The 17278-nt window shown below is 42.3% G+C and overlaps 1 pseudogene; it reads right to left on the bottom strand.

Moving 5' to 3' along the window:
• Positions 1-8363: 8363 nt before the first annotated feature.
• Positions 8364-9404, bottom strand: LOC149991623 (melanoma-associated antigen B16 pseudogene; annotated as a pseudogene).
• Between the last annotated feature and the right edge of the window lie 7874 nt (positions 9405-17278).

Raw genomic sequence — 17278 nt, 5'->3', positions numbered from 1 at the left:
GTAGATAGTACAGCCAATATCTACCACAGAATCATGCATACTTTATTGATGTCAACATTGACTACTTTAATTCATTAACTCCTAACTAAAAGAAGTCGTGTTCAAAAATGTTCTATTGTCTGAAGCCACATCTGCAAAGAAGTTTACTCACAACAGTCTTATAAGAAAGCCTTTTCTTCTGCAGCCATAGTGTCGAAAAGGTGAGATATTTAAAACTTTGATCATCTCTGTAATAGTAAATTGAGCTACTGTATTTTTTATTATGCAATAGATTTGGTTCTGAGACTTCAAAATTTGCTTCTAACCTGAGGTGAAAAATCGATAATGATATACAGTGTAGAAGGCCATTACAACTTCTGCTGTGATTATTTTTACCTCTGTAAGCTGATTGTCTCTTAAACAAACAAAAAAACTCACTATTTATTTTTTTTTATTTTTTATTTTAAATATGTTTTATTGATTATGCTTTTACAGTTGTCCCAATTTCTTTTCCCTCTGCTCCCCTCTACCCAGTGTCCCCCCTCCCTCCAGTTGTACCCCCTTTTAGTCCATATCCATTGGTCGTACATATAGTTCTTCTCAACATCTTCCAATCTACTCCATTCCCTCCTACTATGCTTCTTAATTCCTGTACCATCTCCCTCCCTTTCCCCATTCACCCTGCCTGCTTACCTCCCCCCCAAAATGTTCCCCATACCTATAGTTCTTTTTCCACTCTCGTTGCCTACTTAGTCTGCCTTTGTTTCGATTCCCTAGCTTCTGTTGTTAGTTGTTGTGATGAAGTTTTCATTTTAATGTTTATAGTTTTGATCCTCCTTCTTCAAAACCAGTTGCTTTATCATCTCATATAACAGTGGTTTGGATTTAATGAACTCCTTCAGTTTTGCTTTGTCCTGGAAGCACTTTCTCTGCCCTTCTATTCTGAATGACAGTTTCACTGGATAGAATATTCGGGGCTGTAGGTTTTTGATTTTTATTATTTTGAATATTTCTTGCCAGTCCCTTCTTACCTGCAGGGTCTCCCTTGAGAAATCAGCTGATAGCCTAATTGGGACCCCTTTGTACATGAGTCTTTTCTTCTCTCTTGCTGCTTTTAAGATTCTCTCTTTATCTTTAACTTTTGACAATTTGATTATAATGTGGCTTGGAGTGGTTCTCCCTGGGTCCAGTTTTTCTGGAACTCTCTGTGCTTCCTGGACCTGTATGTCTACTTTCTTCTCCAAGTTCGGGAAGTTCTGCTTCATTATTTTTTCACATAATTTTTCAATTTCTAGTTCTTCTTCGCCCTCTGACAATCCTATTATTTGAATGTTCATTCGTTTATAGCTGTCCCAGAGGTTTCTGAGCCTCTCCTTGCTTTCCTTACTTTTTGTTTCCTCTTTCTGCACTGGTTGACTGTTTGTTCCTTCCCTATGTTCCAGTTTGTTGATGTGATCTCTGAATTTTATTTCCTCACCACTTGTCTCGTGTTTTCATTTGTTTCAGTATGACTAGCTTTCATTCCTTCCCTGTCTTGTTCCAAATCTTTTTTTAATTCTGTAAGCCACCTTATGACTACAGCTCTGAACTGAGCCTCAGAAAGATTTCCTATTTGTTCTTCTGTCAGGTCCTGCATCTGTTGCCTAGTGAGCTGCGTCACTGGGATTTCAATTGCCTGCTTCATTCTGACAGTCTCGTGTTTAGCTTTGCTTCCTGGGCAGGCTATAGGGGGCGGAGCCCCATGCACTCATCACTACCTGGTGACTGGCGGTGATCGGCAACATTTTTCACTGCACTGTGACGCTTTGTGTGGGGGCGGGGGTCCAAGGTGGATTCCTGCTGTTACTCTCCGCTGAGAGACCGGGATCTGTCCCCCCACCCTCTGGGCCTCACCATCCAAGGCAATGGGGGGGGGGATGCATTTGCCAGCATTGGAATCACGAGCTGCGGGGTCTCTACTGCAGCCGGGATTGCTCCCCTGGTGTTTCTCGCAGTCCCTGCTGCCACTACAAACAGCACCGCAGTTTCTCGCCCCTCCTACTCTCTCGACGAGCACTGCTGGTTTGTAACTTCATATGCTGGGCTTCCATGTAGTTTTATTTTCTGGAATTTCTGGTTATCTTTTGTTTTGAGGTAGTTGTATTCCTACTTAGCTGTAGAGGGAGACTGAGCGTGTCAGTCTAAGCCTCTATCTTGGCCGGAAGTTAAAAATGTACTATTTTTAAATTACTAATTTAAATTATTAGTTAAGGAAATCATATAACGCTTATGCTCAGCTGTTAGTATATGCTGGTTTACATCTGAATTTACACTATTTTCTCTGTTGAATGAAATATTGCAAATGGCACAAAAATTTTTAAAAGGACTTGTTCTTCATTTAATAAATGGTCACCATTCATAAAACTTACCACAATATTTAAACATATGTTTGGGTATTTTGAGGTTCAAGTACACACAAAAATAGATGGAAGCTACCATACAAGGATTTGAAAAGATTGAATTTGAAAATCTCATGAGGACGTCAGCCAGTATGCCTGTCACTCGCAAGTCTGAACTAGTCTGTAAATAGGGTTTGTTGAATGGTTGAAAGGGTTGGGAACTTGTGAACTAAGAATAACTTGAAATCCATATTTGATGCAAAAAGAACTTCTCATTTGCTTGAGGGGAGAATTGTATTATAAGACACATTCTTCCTGAACATTGCCAGAGCTGATCTTGTATGAGATTTTAGTTATTTTGGGTATTCAAGGGTGGGTGGACATTCAGAGGCGGAGTGTTAGGGGTCAGCAGACTTTGGACTGTGTTCCTGTGGTCATTAGAGTATGGTTGCTATAGACATCCTGACTTTCAGAAGCATGGCCCCTGGAGAAAAGAACTTGCTGATGGGATGCTGCCTGGAAGTATGAGGCTGTTGCTGATTAGCTGACTTTCAGGACAGGTGTCTGTGGGGTTATCACTGATTGGCTGATTTTCAGAAGCCTGGCACTTAGTTTCCAGAGACAGTCATTGATGGGTTGATTGCACTGATTATATATTTAGTTAATGGTGGTTACTTGTTCATAACTTGGGACTATGGTCAAAAACCAGGCTTTTTCTTTCTTATTTCCTTTTTCTAATTTTAAATACTACCACCACCACCACCACCTCTGCCAAACCTCTGGAGAGAGCAGACCTTTATTTGTGAAGGCGTGATTTTCTACACAAGTGATTTAATCACAAATCACTATGGTTGAAAAATAGCTCTAACTGCTAAATTTGTCTAACTTATTGAAAAAAGGTGAATACAGGACATTTAGGGTATCCTGAAAAAGTTGATATAGAATTCAGGACAAAATCCCATAGAGTACATGTCCTGTGTGTTCAGGATGGCTGGCAACCCTAGATGAAGTCCATGTCTTTTTTTTTCCCCCCAGTTCTACTTTCTTTTTATTTAAATAACCGAAGCAACAGCCTTGGCACAGCAGAGGGAAGCATGGTTGGGGTGTGTAAGGGGTGGCAGCATTGTGGCCTGATTGGGTAGAAGGGGGTAGGTGGAGTAGTGGGCTCCACACTACCCAAAGTCAGGTTCAGTGTTTTTCTTTTTTTTTTTAAGAAAGTACCAGGTTTTATTGTCTTTTTTTCAAAAAATCAGTAACAGACAACAGTGTGAGGGGCTATAAGAGGTGCTGACTTCCACCATCGCCAGAGGAAAGGACGCGGGGGTTGGGGGTGGATGGTGGAGAAGAGGACTCAGCCAGCTGGGAACTTCTAGCACTGCACTTTCCCATCAGTGTTCGGGGAGCACCCTAGAGTACTGAGAGTATCAGGCTCACTATCCCCAGGTGGATAAGGAAAGGCTGAGACAAGACTCTGGGCTTGCAATCCCCACTTTACCCAGACTGCTCAGCATTTCTTATGTTTACGGCTTCGATTTCAGGGAAAGACATCAGATAGGATATGTAGTCTTATGTCTAAAATTTTGACAATCACCGTCCTCCAGTTAGATAAAGGATATGTCATGAAGTTCTGGCCTCCAGAGCCCCGAATCCAAGATTGGCTCTAGCCCCTTTCTCTGTATGTCATGAAGAACTTGAGTTACTGCAGAGTTGCCAGCTGCCTAGTACAGACACATTAGTCATAGCAGATAAGTGTCTGTGTATTGTGGGTGTAAGCTCAGCCTTGAACAAAGGATATCATGAATAGAAGCCTAAAAGCAACCCAACATCGCAGGCATAGGCAATAGTAGGCAAGAGCACAAGTATATGCTTAAAGAGAGAGCTTAAGGAAACAGGAAAACATCCTCTGATTGGTAGATTTCTGAGTACTTTTATCCCCTTTTAACCTCTTCCCTGGATTTATTAAAGCTTAGTATCATTTGCTTTTCAATAATGTTTGCAGGGGAGGAGACAGAATATAGGCCTCAGTATGCTAAATAATTGATTTTTACCTCCACCCATGGCCTCAAATGACAGCTGCTGATGCAGCCAAACCTAACCTGCAGCTCAGGCACTTCTGATAGCTAGACGTCTGTTTTCTACTTCCCTCTGGACACTTCCACCAGGACAGCCAGCAGAACTTTACCACGTACATGGCCCACACTGTCCTCATCCACCCACCCTTCCTCATCTCTACAACTCATCCTCCTTTTATCCTCAGTCTCAGCTAAGAGGAATAGCCTCGACCTAGTCAGCCAACTTTCAAGACTCAGTCATTACGGAATATCCCCTACCCTTTCACATAGTCCCTAACTTCCCAAAACTCTAATCTGTCTCCTCCTGATCATCCTCACATCCATAACCTGAATCAACTACTTTGCCATTTCCTCTTGCTTTGTTTACCCAGTGTTTGCCCTCAGCATATGTTCAATAACAGCTTGCTGGATGAATGAATGAATGAATGAATCCATCGATCAATCAATCAATCAATCAATCAATCATCCAAAGTACCAGAGCTAACATTCACTAATTCAAAATAAGCCCTGATAAGAGTCTTCTGCCTCCATGAATTCCCATGAGAAAATACCACTGAGAATGCGATCATCGATGTGTCCTTCCCAGACCCTAACACTCTCATCTTGGAGGCGGGTATGCTGGCAACAGTATGGTACATCTTGCTTCCCTCACTGTGTCCCACACATGTCCATCATCCCCTGTCAATTTAACAATGAAGTGTGTCATCTCCATCAGCACACCATATACTCTGCAAATGTCTGCTCCTTGGCTCAGTCCCCTATACCAGAAAGTATCTGGTGACAACACAGGCCAGCAAACAACCCCAGGGCACCCACCTGATGTGCGAGAAAGACAGGAGGTATGAGAAGGCAGTCTGAGTTAAGAACACCATCTGGATTGTTTTTTGAGACATGTCCACACCTAGTCTTTTACCTGCAGCCACTGAGCTAATTAGTTCCTTAAGGCATTCTCCCTCCAATTTCTCCTTCCTCGCGACGGTATATTCCCTTCCAGTACTCATGATACTCGTGGCCTGCTTCAACTGTGTATCATCATTCGTAGCCTCACCCATTCACATAGCCATAACCTAAGTAAAGGTAAGAAATAGCCATCTCCAGGAGACATAAAGATAGCTCCCAGCCCAGGTACATTGTGGGTACACTGGACTCCCAGGGTCATCAAGAGATGTTGCTCAGCCTGAATCCATCAATAGCATCACTAGGTAATACAGAGGAGCCAGCTATATTCTGCCTGACAATATGTTGAGAGCATTCTAAGGTAGGGTGGAATGTCTTACATGTTTTGGGTTCTTTCATCTACCCAGTAGACCTGCCCACTTAAATGACTTGGCAATTTTCAGCCTGCAGAGCTGAGTCAGAAAAGTTCCAAGCCTACTCATGTAAGTGTTCCTGGATGCTCAACCCTGGTCCACCACCTTCTCTCCGTATGGTCAGTTTTCTACATGATGCTGAATTCTAGATTCAGATCCCTGCCTGACAGCCTGCCAGGAGTGCTCTGGACTTGGTTTTGCTGTTGGTTTTTCTCACAGACTCTAGAACTTGCTCTCCCCACAACCCTCCTCATGCCCCTCACTAGCTGAGATTGTCTGTCCCCAATCTCTGGCACCTGTCTATCCTAACTTTTTGCTTCTCAATGTAGAAAGAAAATGTCTTGTTGACATCAGTTTTAAAGCGCATTCAGAGGAATCCTGTGACTCAGAACATCTCTGTAGAAACCAAGCTTTATATGGGCAAGAGAGTAAGTTAATTTTCTGCACAACCTAGTTAGAAAACAAGGAAATACAAATTAATATAACTGTGAGACATTTTTTAATATGTCTGACCAAAAGCTAAATGATTAGAAAAACAAAATATGGAGTGCAGAGTACTTACATACATTAATTTGTGAAACTATGAACTGGTAGATTGGTGGGATGATATTGGTAATATTTATAAAAATTTAAAATTTTCATAACCTCTCTACTTTATCCCAATCTGTTCACTGTCTTTCCTAGGCACATTTCCCCAAGAATTGATGTCCAAAGATGTTGATTTTGGTTCTATTAACCATAGAAACTAATGAGAACTACTTACATATGTATCAGAAGGAGAATAAACTGTTATGGAACATTTGTATTTAGAATCCTAGAGCTAGATTTATATGTGTTGTCATGGAATGATGTTGCATTCATTTTATTAAATGACAAGGTAAATGGGAGAACAATACGTACATTACTACCCATTATATTAAAAAATCACAATATATTTTTATAGCACAACTATGTATTAAAAGCATAAAATTATCTTTAAAATAATACATACTGTATTTTTATTGCAGTTACCTCTGAGAAGAGAGCTTAATTTTGTAAGACCACTGTAATGGGAGGAGATAGATTTATGTATGTCAGAAATATTTGCAACTGGAATCTATGCACCATTATTAGCTTTGTCATTAAAATATTTAAATAACCTTAACAACATAAAAAGCACCTGTTTATTAGTTAGATAAAATAACTGCTAGCTGATGCACAACATAAAACCTAAAATCTGAATGGCTTGACACAGCAAAGGTTTACTTCTTGTGCCTATAAAATTTGATGTCTTTTGGCAGGGGATTTTTCTAGCAGGTGACTCAGGGATCCAGGATGCTTCCCTATTGGAGGATATATTATTTAATATGGGCTTTGGGGAAGGAGGTATTTCCCAACTGGATACAATTCAAAGCTCCTAGAATTCTTGTCAAGGACCACCTCCTTCCCCCCTCCCAGTTGTCCTTGCAACAATACATCTCTCTTTTCATTCCCTCACGCGCTCCAAAAGTCTAGGCCTTGCCTAGTTTGCCAAACTATATTGAACATAACCTATTTAAAAATATCCCTTGAATGATGTGGGTTCAGGATTTCCTAGCCCGGAGCAAAGAGTGCCAGCTTCTGGGTATCTTACCTCAAGAAGGTATCACCCTCCTTTCTCACAAACTCCTTGAAGATGATGGTCAGAAAACACCAAATCTGTGCACTGTATTCAATTGCACTTGGACAAGTAAGCAGGATAGCTTCCATTCTTCAACCAGGTGGGATGTGGTTTACCCACGATCCCAAAACAACTGCTAAGAAATATTTCCCATTCCAGGTCCCTGCTCACCACTCCCACAGGCTCCTCTACTGGACCATGCAGTTGAATTTAAAGTTACCTCCCACTGAAGGACTTGCAGTTGACCAAGGCCTCAGCCTGCTTTGTCTCAGGACCTTTGCACCTGCCTTCCCATGAACCCCTCCCACCACCTCCTGACTTCTTCTGACTTTTTCTTTTGGTGTGAAAGGCCATCCACCTTTGCCTCTACATGACTCCTGCTCCTAGTCTCTCCAATTTTATGGGTTGGTAGGGAGCCTTGTTTATCCTAGCATCCCCAGTACTAACAGAGTGCTTTCCAAAGAACAGGGGCTGGATTAATGTTCAGGGAATAAATGAGCCAGTGTATATAGGGTCTAATTTATTAAGATTTATTTCTCATAGCAAATACATGCATGTGTCATTTAATTTTACAGAACAGCAGATGAAAAGGAATAAGTGAAGCCAAGAATTGTTCTCTCATTGAACCCAACTATTTTACTGCTGAGTTCTCTGACAGTTTCAAGGTAATGCCTATTCAGATGTCATGTTATCTTTTTGAGAATACAAAAGAAGACAGTTTCACTATTTGGTTTACAAACAAACAAAACTTGTGTTCCTAAATTTCATGAACAGCAATACATGTATGACCATCATACTAAAACTTAGATTCTGAAACTAATGGAAAGTTTTCTTAAAAGGAGCAACATTTGAAAACTAATTCCCCCCAAAAGATAAACCTCCCTCTTAACCATACAGAAGTGACACAACGATGTAATGCACTGTATTCCCTACAGCCCACCCCAGCACTCCACTACCTCTCCTGAAGAATCTGCCTCAGACTGTATTAGGGGTGGGAGGAGCTACTGGGTGTGGCCGGGGAACTTGCGCTGGCCACCCCAGTAGCCACTGCCTCGGCTGCTGCTCTAGGTTGAGATCTCTCTACTTCATCTCTCAAAGCCTCTGCATACTGGGATGGGAAGAAAAAGGGTTCAGCCCCATGGAAGTCGGCCAAAAACTCCAGCAATTTCATCTTCCTGACTTCAGCATGGGCCCTTGGACCCCACAGGAACTCGTAGCATGGAGGATCACTGTTGGGCACCTGGCGGTACTCCAGGTATTTTTCCTGCACCAAATCTTGGGTGAGGAGTTTCCTGGGCTCCCCAAACATGAAGTGGCTCAACCCAGGATGTAAGTTCATCGGTTCTAGCAGTTCCCAGATATCCTCCTCAGTGGCGCGATTGCCATTCACGAAGATCGCACCTAGGACCGCTATCAGGATGCTGGTCTTGGGCACGGGGTCATTACTACTCAGCCTTAGATCATAGGTGAGGCCTAATTTGTTAACAATGGCATAGCTGTGGCTGGTGGGGTCTACTTCTTTCACATCAACTCCAAAGATCATCTCCATGTACTGACAGGTTTTCCTGAAGATCTCAGGGAATTCATGCGCATACTCTTTGAAAGCATCAATCATGTCTGCCCTCGTGATCGGCTCAAACATGTGATGCTTTCGCAGCATGAACCGTGACAACAAAGTCACCTTCTGATCTAAAGGGTCTGCAGGCAAGCTCCCAGTGTGCAACAGGGACATTGAAGAAGCTGCACTAACCACCTTCTCTTGGCTGCCAGCGCTCTCATCTGCTTTACTGGGCGAGAGGGGACTGGAGGCGGTGGAAGGGGAACAGGCACTCTGAGGACCCTCTGGGATACCAGCTGGGCCAGCAGCCAGAGCCTCCTCTGGGTTCCCGAGCATTAGAAGACCGCAGGAGGAGGCTGTGGTCTCCTCCTGAGCCTTGGAGACCTGTGCAGCCCCCAGGCCCTGGGTCTCACTCTGGGCCTGTTCTTCTTCCTGTGTGTAATGTGGACTCTCCTGACGCTGAGACATGCCCACTGCAGGCGGTGGGAGCAGGCAGGGATGTGGCAGGAGGACAGATGAAAGGAGTCCACGACCTAGGGAAAAAGGGGGGATGTGAGTGCCCTCATCTGGTAGATTCGACTCAGTCCGACAGAGTCCTCGAGCGCCGCAGTCAGACGGTCACTCCAAGAGCTTCCCAGGATGACAAAAGGGACGGAACTTTTTTCAGGTGTGGCCCTCTCCATTCTGACATAATTGGTCCCCTCACTCAATGTCCTTACCTTGGCACTTGACCAATCCTAGAACTCCTCTTTCCGTCGACTGAGGCCTCGCCTTTCAGTACAGGACTTCACCGACACTGTTCGAGGAAGGGAGGGAGGATGAAAGGGGTCCGACCTTGGGAGGAAACGGGAATGTGAGGGGCCTCATCTGCTAAACTCGACTCAGTCTGACAGGGTCCTAGAGCGCCGCAGTCTGACAGTCACTCGGGAGCTTCCCGGGATGACAAAAGGGACGGAACTCTTTTCAGGGGGACCCCTCTATACTATTTTGGTCCCCTCACTCAATGTCCTTACCTGGGCACTTGACCAATCCTAGAACTCCTCTTTCCGTCGACTGAGGCCTCGCCTTTCAGTACAGGACTTCACCGACACTGTTCGAGGGAGGGAGGGAGGATGAAAGGGGTCCGGCCTATGGAGAAAACGGGGATGTGAGGGGCCTCATCTGCTAAACTCGACTCAGTCTGACAGGGTCCTCGAGCGCCGCAGTCTGACAGTCACTCGGGAGCTTCCCAGGATGACAAAAGGGACAGAACTCTTTTCAGGGGGACCCCTCTATACTATTTTGGTCCCCTCGTTCAATGTCCTTACCTGGGCACTCGACCAGTCCTGAACGCCTCTTTCTGCCGACTGAGGCCGTGCCTTCCAGTACAGGACTTCACCGAAGCTTCTCGAAACCGGAAGTTAGAGGGTGTCCCTTCCGTTCCTTCCCCCACGCGCAACTCCTTACGGTGACCGGGTACCTCCCACCCTGAAAGCAGGAGAAAGGTTCTTTGGGTTCTGTATATTCTGGGGTATTTAACCTCGCTGGGCAAGGGATTCCTCCTTCCGCAGAAGTGAGTTGTGCCGTGTGCACCAAGATCCTCATCACCACCGTCAGACTCCCAAGACAACATAGGCAGAGGAAGTCGCTGTCTGAGAGTAACTCTGGAGCTTCTGACCGCCAACAAAGTGGTGGAATTCTTGGAGTTTCTGCCATTCTCCAGTTCATGGTGCTCTCAGTCCCAACCCAGTGTCTGAACTGGGGCTCTTCCCACTGCTAACATGAGGCTGCACCTCCTCAACTCAAGGCCCTCCCCATTTTTAGACGCTTGAGGCCCAAGTCAGGGGATGCCACTTGTAGCCACCTCTGCCAGGAGTCTGCCAGGGTTGAAAGCAGGGGTGCGGCTGTGTGGGGTCCCTCTCTCCTAGGGTAACTGGTTCCCATAGCCCTCACTTAGGGTCTATATCTTGGCTGCAGTCCTTTTCATTAATTACTTCTTAGGCAGTGCCACCTCCCTGAAAATCTTTGTGCCTTTACTACACTGTGACCCTCATAGAGATTGAGTCCAAGTTCCAGATTAGATGCTAGGTGGTGAAGCTGCAGCACAGTGCATAAACACACACACATAATTTCACATGGGGTCCTTTCTCCAGCCAGTGGAGAATCTCTTCTAATAGATTTTCTACAGGGAAGAGGCTACATAGATACATTGTTATGGAGTCTTGCTATTCATGTTGGAAACATTGCATCACTTCTTATAATCATGTAGTGCAAGAGTTCTAAAAGCCAATGTGGGCCCATTAGGTTAATATGTGCCTCCTGACTTCTGATCACTGGATAAGTAATTGAAATAATAAAGCAAGACAGAATTGTTATTTTATGGATGAGGAGCCTGGAGCATGGAGAGGTGTGGAAGTGGTTTGCAAGTGATTTGTTACTGATCAGAGTTAAAATATTAAAGTCATGTTTTATGACTATGTTCTCAGAGAAAACATTTCAAACAATAGATTCAAATCAAAATTCTTTCTTGCCTTTTCAATCTTCTCTGTCACCTGTACTGCCATATAACTTCATTATGAGTTAATTTTGTATGGATATAATTGTGCATTTGATTTACATAAATAAAATTTATATAAATTACAGAAATGGAATAATCAAGTACATATTATTTTGCTGTTTGCTTTTCCCTTTAATTAATAGTCTATCTTGAGGAGAGTTTCATACCAAGCCTCAGAGTGGCCTGAGTGTTTGAAAAACAGGTATTTTATTATTATTTGCAAATTTAAGATGTCTTTGATGAAATTCTATATATTTTCTATATTCCTAGACTTTATAAGCAGCCTATATATAGATATGCCATTTTTTAAATCTAAAAAGTAAAGTAGATGGCTACTTCTATAATTAAAACTCTCATATTTGCTTCACATATATTCACAAATGGAAAGTGTGTTGAGATATATAATTAGGGTGTGAGGTATCGTTCATGAGAATTAGCAGGCCATTCTTTCCCTGGGTAATGAGAAATGTGAGGAACAATCAAATTAAAAGATTGAGTAGGGCTATAACTTTTTTCTTTTATGGGCTTACCTCTGCATTCCCATTTCTTCATCTGCAAGGTCAGCCCACAAATCTTTATTGATCACAGTGATGAAATACTCAGTAGTGTGTTGTGAAGCATATGCAAAATATGATGACCTAATCCTGATGTCCAATGGCCCAAAAACTCTAACACAAGGTTCAATGAGGGGTTTTCCACTTTCTGAGAGTTTATGATTTTATTTCTATTCTGCCTTTGGGTAAAATGATTGCATCACCTAACACATCTCGTTCTAGAATCATTTTAAAGCCCTTTAGATTTATTTTGTTTACTTGTATTCGTTTTCTGAAACTGGGGTAGGAGAGTAGGACAGGATCCACCGTCTGTGCCTGCATTTCATTCCTTTAGCCACTCTCATACTCTATCATTAGCATAAAATAGATTTAATTCCTCTGCTTCTTACATGCTTTGGGGTTTGAAGAAATGGATTACTTATGGACTACATGGAATTCATGCCCTCTAGAATTTCAGTGCTTCCTTCTTCATATTTCCACGATTTGAGTCTATGTTATGTCTCCTTTCAAAGCAAAGGTGCTTTAAAGTGGGTAAAATTCTGAATTATACTGTTTCACATGATGTTTCAATAGCATATTAGACACTTAAAATAGACAATTGCTAGGATATACATTAAGTCAAAAAGCTGAAATAGAAGTATTTTTAATGTAATGACTGGATTTCTAATCATAGGAGTTTTAATGTGTTTGTTGTTCTATTAAAACTTGACAATTGTTATTGGAAATTCACTGTATTTAGAAAAGTAAATTAAAGCATTAAATTACTTTTTCTTGGTTTCTAAAATGAAGATAAAATGTCAAAATGTCAGTGGTGTTCATATAGGCTATTGGTTAAGCAGTTTATGATTGTTTGGTGTCATAAAATAGCCTGGTATATACTATATATAATATGCACATGCCATATGAATAAATAACACTGATCTCTCAAATGAAAATACTGATATCCAAATAAATGCAATGACTTAACCAAGTTCACTAAATTATACACAATTTGACTGATTAAATAATCAACTCAAATGATTAAGTTTAATTCCATAATCATAATATAATCTAAAAATTGTATTAAAAACATATTCTCATGATCCTGTGATTAAAATGTAGATGAACTCACAGTGATGTGTGTGTGTGTGTGTGTGTGTGTGTGTGTATAAAATTTATAGAATAAAATAGGTAACTCAGGATCTCCAAGCAGACCCTGAATGAAAACGTGTGTAGTAGTGATTTATTAAAGAACTATGCTCAAAGTGTCCCTGGCTGGTTTGGCTCAGTGGATTGAGCGTTGGCCTGCGAGCTAAGTGTCGCTGGTTCGATCTTCCAGTCAGGGCACATCAGAGAAGGAAAACTCTGACTCCAAAAAACCTCCGCTGCCTGGCGGCATACTTCTTCAGGGGAAAGGCTAAGGGAGTAAACCCCGACAGAAAATCCGGAGCCGGAGTCCCTAAGGCAGTTTGACGTTGTAGTCAACACCAGCAACTCCTGCGGCGCACCTGAAGCCAAGCTGTATTGACTCCGTCTTTCCCTTGGACCCTTCAGCTGCGAAGAGAGGGGGGGTCTGCTGCATGGGCAACAGCAGACCCTCCATATCACCCTTCCCAGGCTCTGTAGCTTCAGCTTCACTGGAGAGGACACTCCAGCGTCATCGCAAGATGTCAATTCAACACGGGAGGAGACAGATATCGTGTCACTCCCGAGTCGGACTGCACAGCCATTCTCGGCGGTGCAGATAGACTCTTAAGAAGCTACACCATCGTCTCTCGAGACGGACGGCTGCCGATACCGATATGCTCAAAGTAAAACCAGTAAGAAAGTGAAGGCAGCGTGATATAAAAGAAGAAGCCAAGCAAAGATAACATTTTAAGTGCACTTTTAGCCTGATCTTATGAGGAGCTCTGGAACATAAGTTAATCTTCAGAGTTCACCTTACCTTGTGGCAAAGAAGCTGGACTTTTAAACTCCCATACCAGTCAGATATTGGGATTATGGGGTGCCGGAGGAGCAAAGCATGGGGCCTCCAAGAAATTTTTGATTCTCTGTTTAGGCAAGGAGACTCCAATGTCCAAGAGCAATCCTTCAAAGGTCAATCAAAGGTACAGCATTTAGTACCATAATGTGTGGAAGTGAGGAGATTGGTACAGAGAATTAGAAAAGGGGATCTGAGCGGATTATGACTCAACACAGCAGTGCCTGCAACTTGGTATTGTGGGAAAAACATTGGACGTTAGGGACAGAGACTTACATGTTCAAGTTTCGGCCTTGCTCATCAGGCATAACCTTCGGCAAGTTATTTGGGAAATCTTACACAGATGTGTGTGAACAAACTCTTTTTAGTTTTATTCCACAACTTCAGCAAAATGCCTGAAACACTACTGGCATTCAGGAAAAGTGTTGAATAATGAAATCACTAAGCCTATTTTTATGTAGCTCTAGTAAGATTTATTTCATTGGGTTTTATAGTTATTGTTATTTGTTACTTTTTTATTTTTCTCTCTCTTCATTGCACACAACTTTACCTCCATAGTTTTAATTTATATCTTACTGGAACACTGACTAGATCTACCCCAGGATTGACTGGGATTAATTTTCACATCATAAATTTGTTATATATATCATACTTATTTATTTATTTTGAGGGAACTTAGCAGCAAGTCTGCCAGTCAGATTCTAGAAAGCACATTTGAACTTTGGACCTTTAACTAGATTCCCCATAAGTGTATTAAGACCAAAAAATTAAAAATAGATTTGATTAGCTAGTTACTATTAAGACAATCAATGTTGATCTACCAAGTCAGACATAAATGGAAAAGCCATTGAAAATAAAGTAGAGATTCTGAACTTATTGTTAACTGTCTGAAAACATGCGGAAAATTTTAACTTACATTCTGCCGCGACCCGTGCAGCTCGATGTCAGTACCAGAGGGGGGGGCGACCTGGAGATTAAAAGAAAAACACAGACATAAGACATAAGACACAAGATTAATGCAAAGCGGGGCTCAGGTTGTCCATTGCCCTCAGATGGAGAGACAATGACACCGGCCTGAGTCCACCAAGTTTATTTATAATGTTCTATTACATCAGCTACTGACATCAGCAGTCAGGGGGTAAAACTAACGAATGAAACTTCTAAGAAATGAAATTGATGAGAAGCTCCTGAGAAAGTTGTAGGGGGAGTGTTCTGAGATATCTTGCAAGTAGCCTCTGCTCTAATCTAATAGTCAGGACTTTCCCTGCTCCTGCTTTGTTTCCAGCCCCCACGGCTCCAGCTTTCCATATCAAAAGGCTACATGTTGCAGATGTATTCAGTTAGAGAAGACTTTGCAAGTACCTGACCCATCAGCAAATGTAGACAATCAGGCAAGACCTTGCAAATACCTGATCCCGGCCAAGCAAGTTGGCCTTCCTTTTGTAACTTCAGTTTTCACCATCTCATATGACATTCCCTCTGGGGGGCCAAGGGAAAGTCTGTTATAAAATACCCCGTTATTCGGTTGCTTTAAAATCTATTTTTATTGTGTTATTTCTTATACCTCGTGGGGCATTTATTTCTCTTCAGATTTTGATAGCTTCGATATAGCAATTCTCAAACTTATTCAGTGACCCTACTAGGGAAATTCACAAACTTCTATGTCCTTAAATGCACAAAAAGAAACATTTATTGAGGCAGTGTCTGTGCCTGGTGCAGTGATGAAGATTATTGTACTTTACTTCTCAGGTAATCCTCTGTGCAACCCTATGAGTTTGAGACCACAGTCATCCTGCTTTCACAAATGAGCTTCAGGCTGAGAGAGGCTAAGCAATTTGATCATGGCACGTAGAGAGGAAAAGGCAAAATCTGGATTCACACTCAGGTGATCGGAAGCCAGAGACTCAACTCCAAGCTCCAAAAGAGAGAACAAAGTTTGAAAGTCTCTATTAGAACTCAAGGTTCTCTGTGGGTGGGCCAGCCTACTTAAAAACCTGGGAAGTGTAAGATACAGAGAGACGGCTCTGCTCCCCCAATTAATATAGCCCTCATTATCAGCCACACAAACCAGAAAATTCTTTATCCTCCATAACTTTCTCAAGATATCTTAATGACTTATTCTTCACCCCTAACTCCAGTGAACAAAACTGCTTATTGGTGAAATATTATCACAAGAGTTTGCACAATGAAAGCAGTTGAAATCCCTGCTTGGCCTCCTTAGACACAAAAGAAGAGTTAACTTTATCTCAATGACTCCTTGGAGGATTGAGGTTCTCATACGAAAGCTAAAAGTTTTAAAAACAGTTTTCATTTACTTAAAAAAAATGACAGATTTTAGCAATTCCATTTTAGCAGATCGTTCTTATTTCTCTTTTCTTTATTTAGTTCAATTTTATTCATTTTTAGAGGGAGGGGAAGGGAGGGAGAAATAGAGGAGTGAAATATCAATGTGTGGTTGCCTCTTGTACTCCCCCAATGGGGACCTTGCCTGCAACCCAGTCATGTGTCATGACTGGGAATTGAACTGGCAACCCTTTGGTTTGCAGGCTGGCACTCAGTCAACTGAGCCACACTAGCCAGGCAGGTCAGTCTTTTTTCAATAAAAATAAAACATTAAACAGTCCTATTGATGCCATTTTTACTAACAAAGAAAAATTTAAAATAATTTTACTGCCTATAATATGGGTACTGTCATGTCAGGGTGACCATAGCCAGGATCCTTGCCTCCACACATATGTATTTGCATTTGCCTAGGTCACCTTATCTAAGAGAATTCTTTCTGCATAAGCTCAGAGTGGTCATGTGCCACCTTTGTTAACTTCATATATATATGGGTCCCTTCTCTTCAAGTGGTGCGGATGATACCGGACCCCTACATCCTTGCCCACAGTCGTAGCACAAGAGTGAAGGAGGATGATCCTTCGGCCCCTGTTCTAGCTCACTGCTACAAGAATTGTAAGACAGATCCTGTTGTTCCCATCCTCACCTGCAGGAGTGAGATTAAACTGGTATGAATTCCCTATCCAATGCTCCACCGTCATTTTTCAGTCTCGCCAAATCTACAGGTACATAACGATTCAATGAGAAACTCCATGAATTCATAAAAGAAGCATCACCAAGTGCAAGGAGGGCACCAAAGTGAGCAGAGCAACAGGCAAAGTGAGAGGCTGCTGGGTTCACAGAAGAGGTACACATGCAAATTTTCAAATCTGACCTGGGTCTCTGTGGACTAAATTAGAGGTAAAACTGGCTCAGTGCTAGCATTGGGAAATGCTTACTCTTCATTGTCCAA

The sequence above is a fragment of the Furipterus horrens genome, unplaced genomic scaffold (genome assembly GCF_987537825.1).
Source record: "Furipterus horrens unplaced genomic scaffold, mFurHor1.1.pri manual_scaffold_17, whole genome shotgun sequence".
In the NCBI taxonomy this organism is placed as follows: Eukaryota; Metazoa; Chordata; class Mammalia; order Chiroptera; family Furipteridae; genus Furipterus; species Furipterus horrens.
Note: the sequence above shows the minus strand (reverse complement) of the source record. Positions and strands in the feature narration are given on the sequence as shown.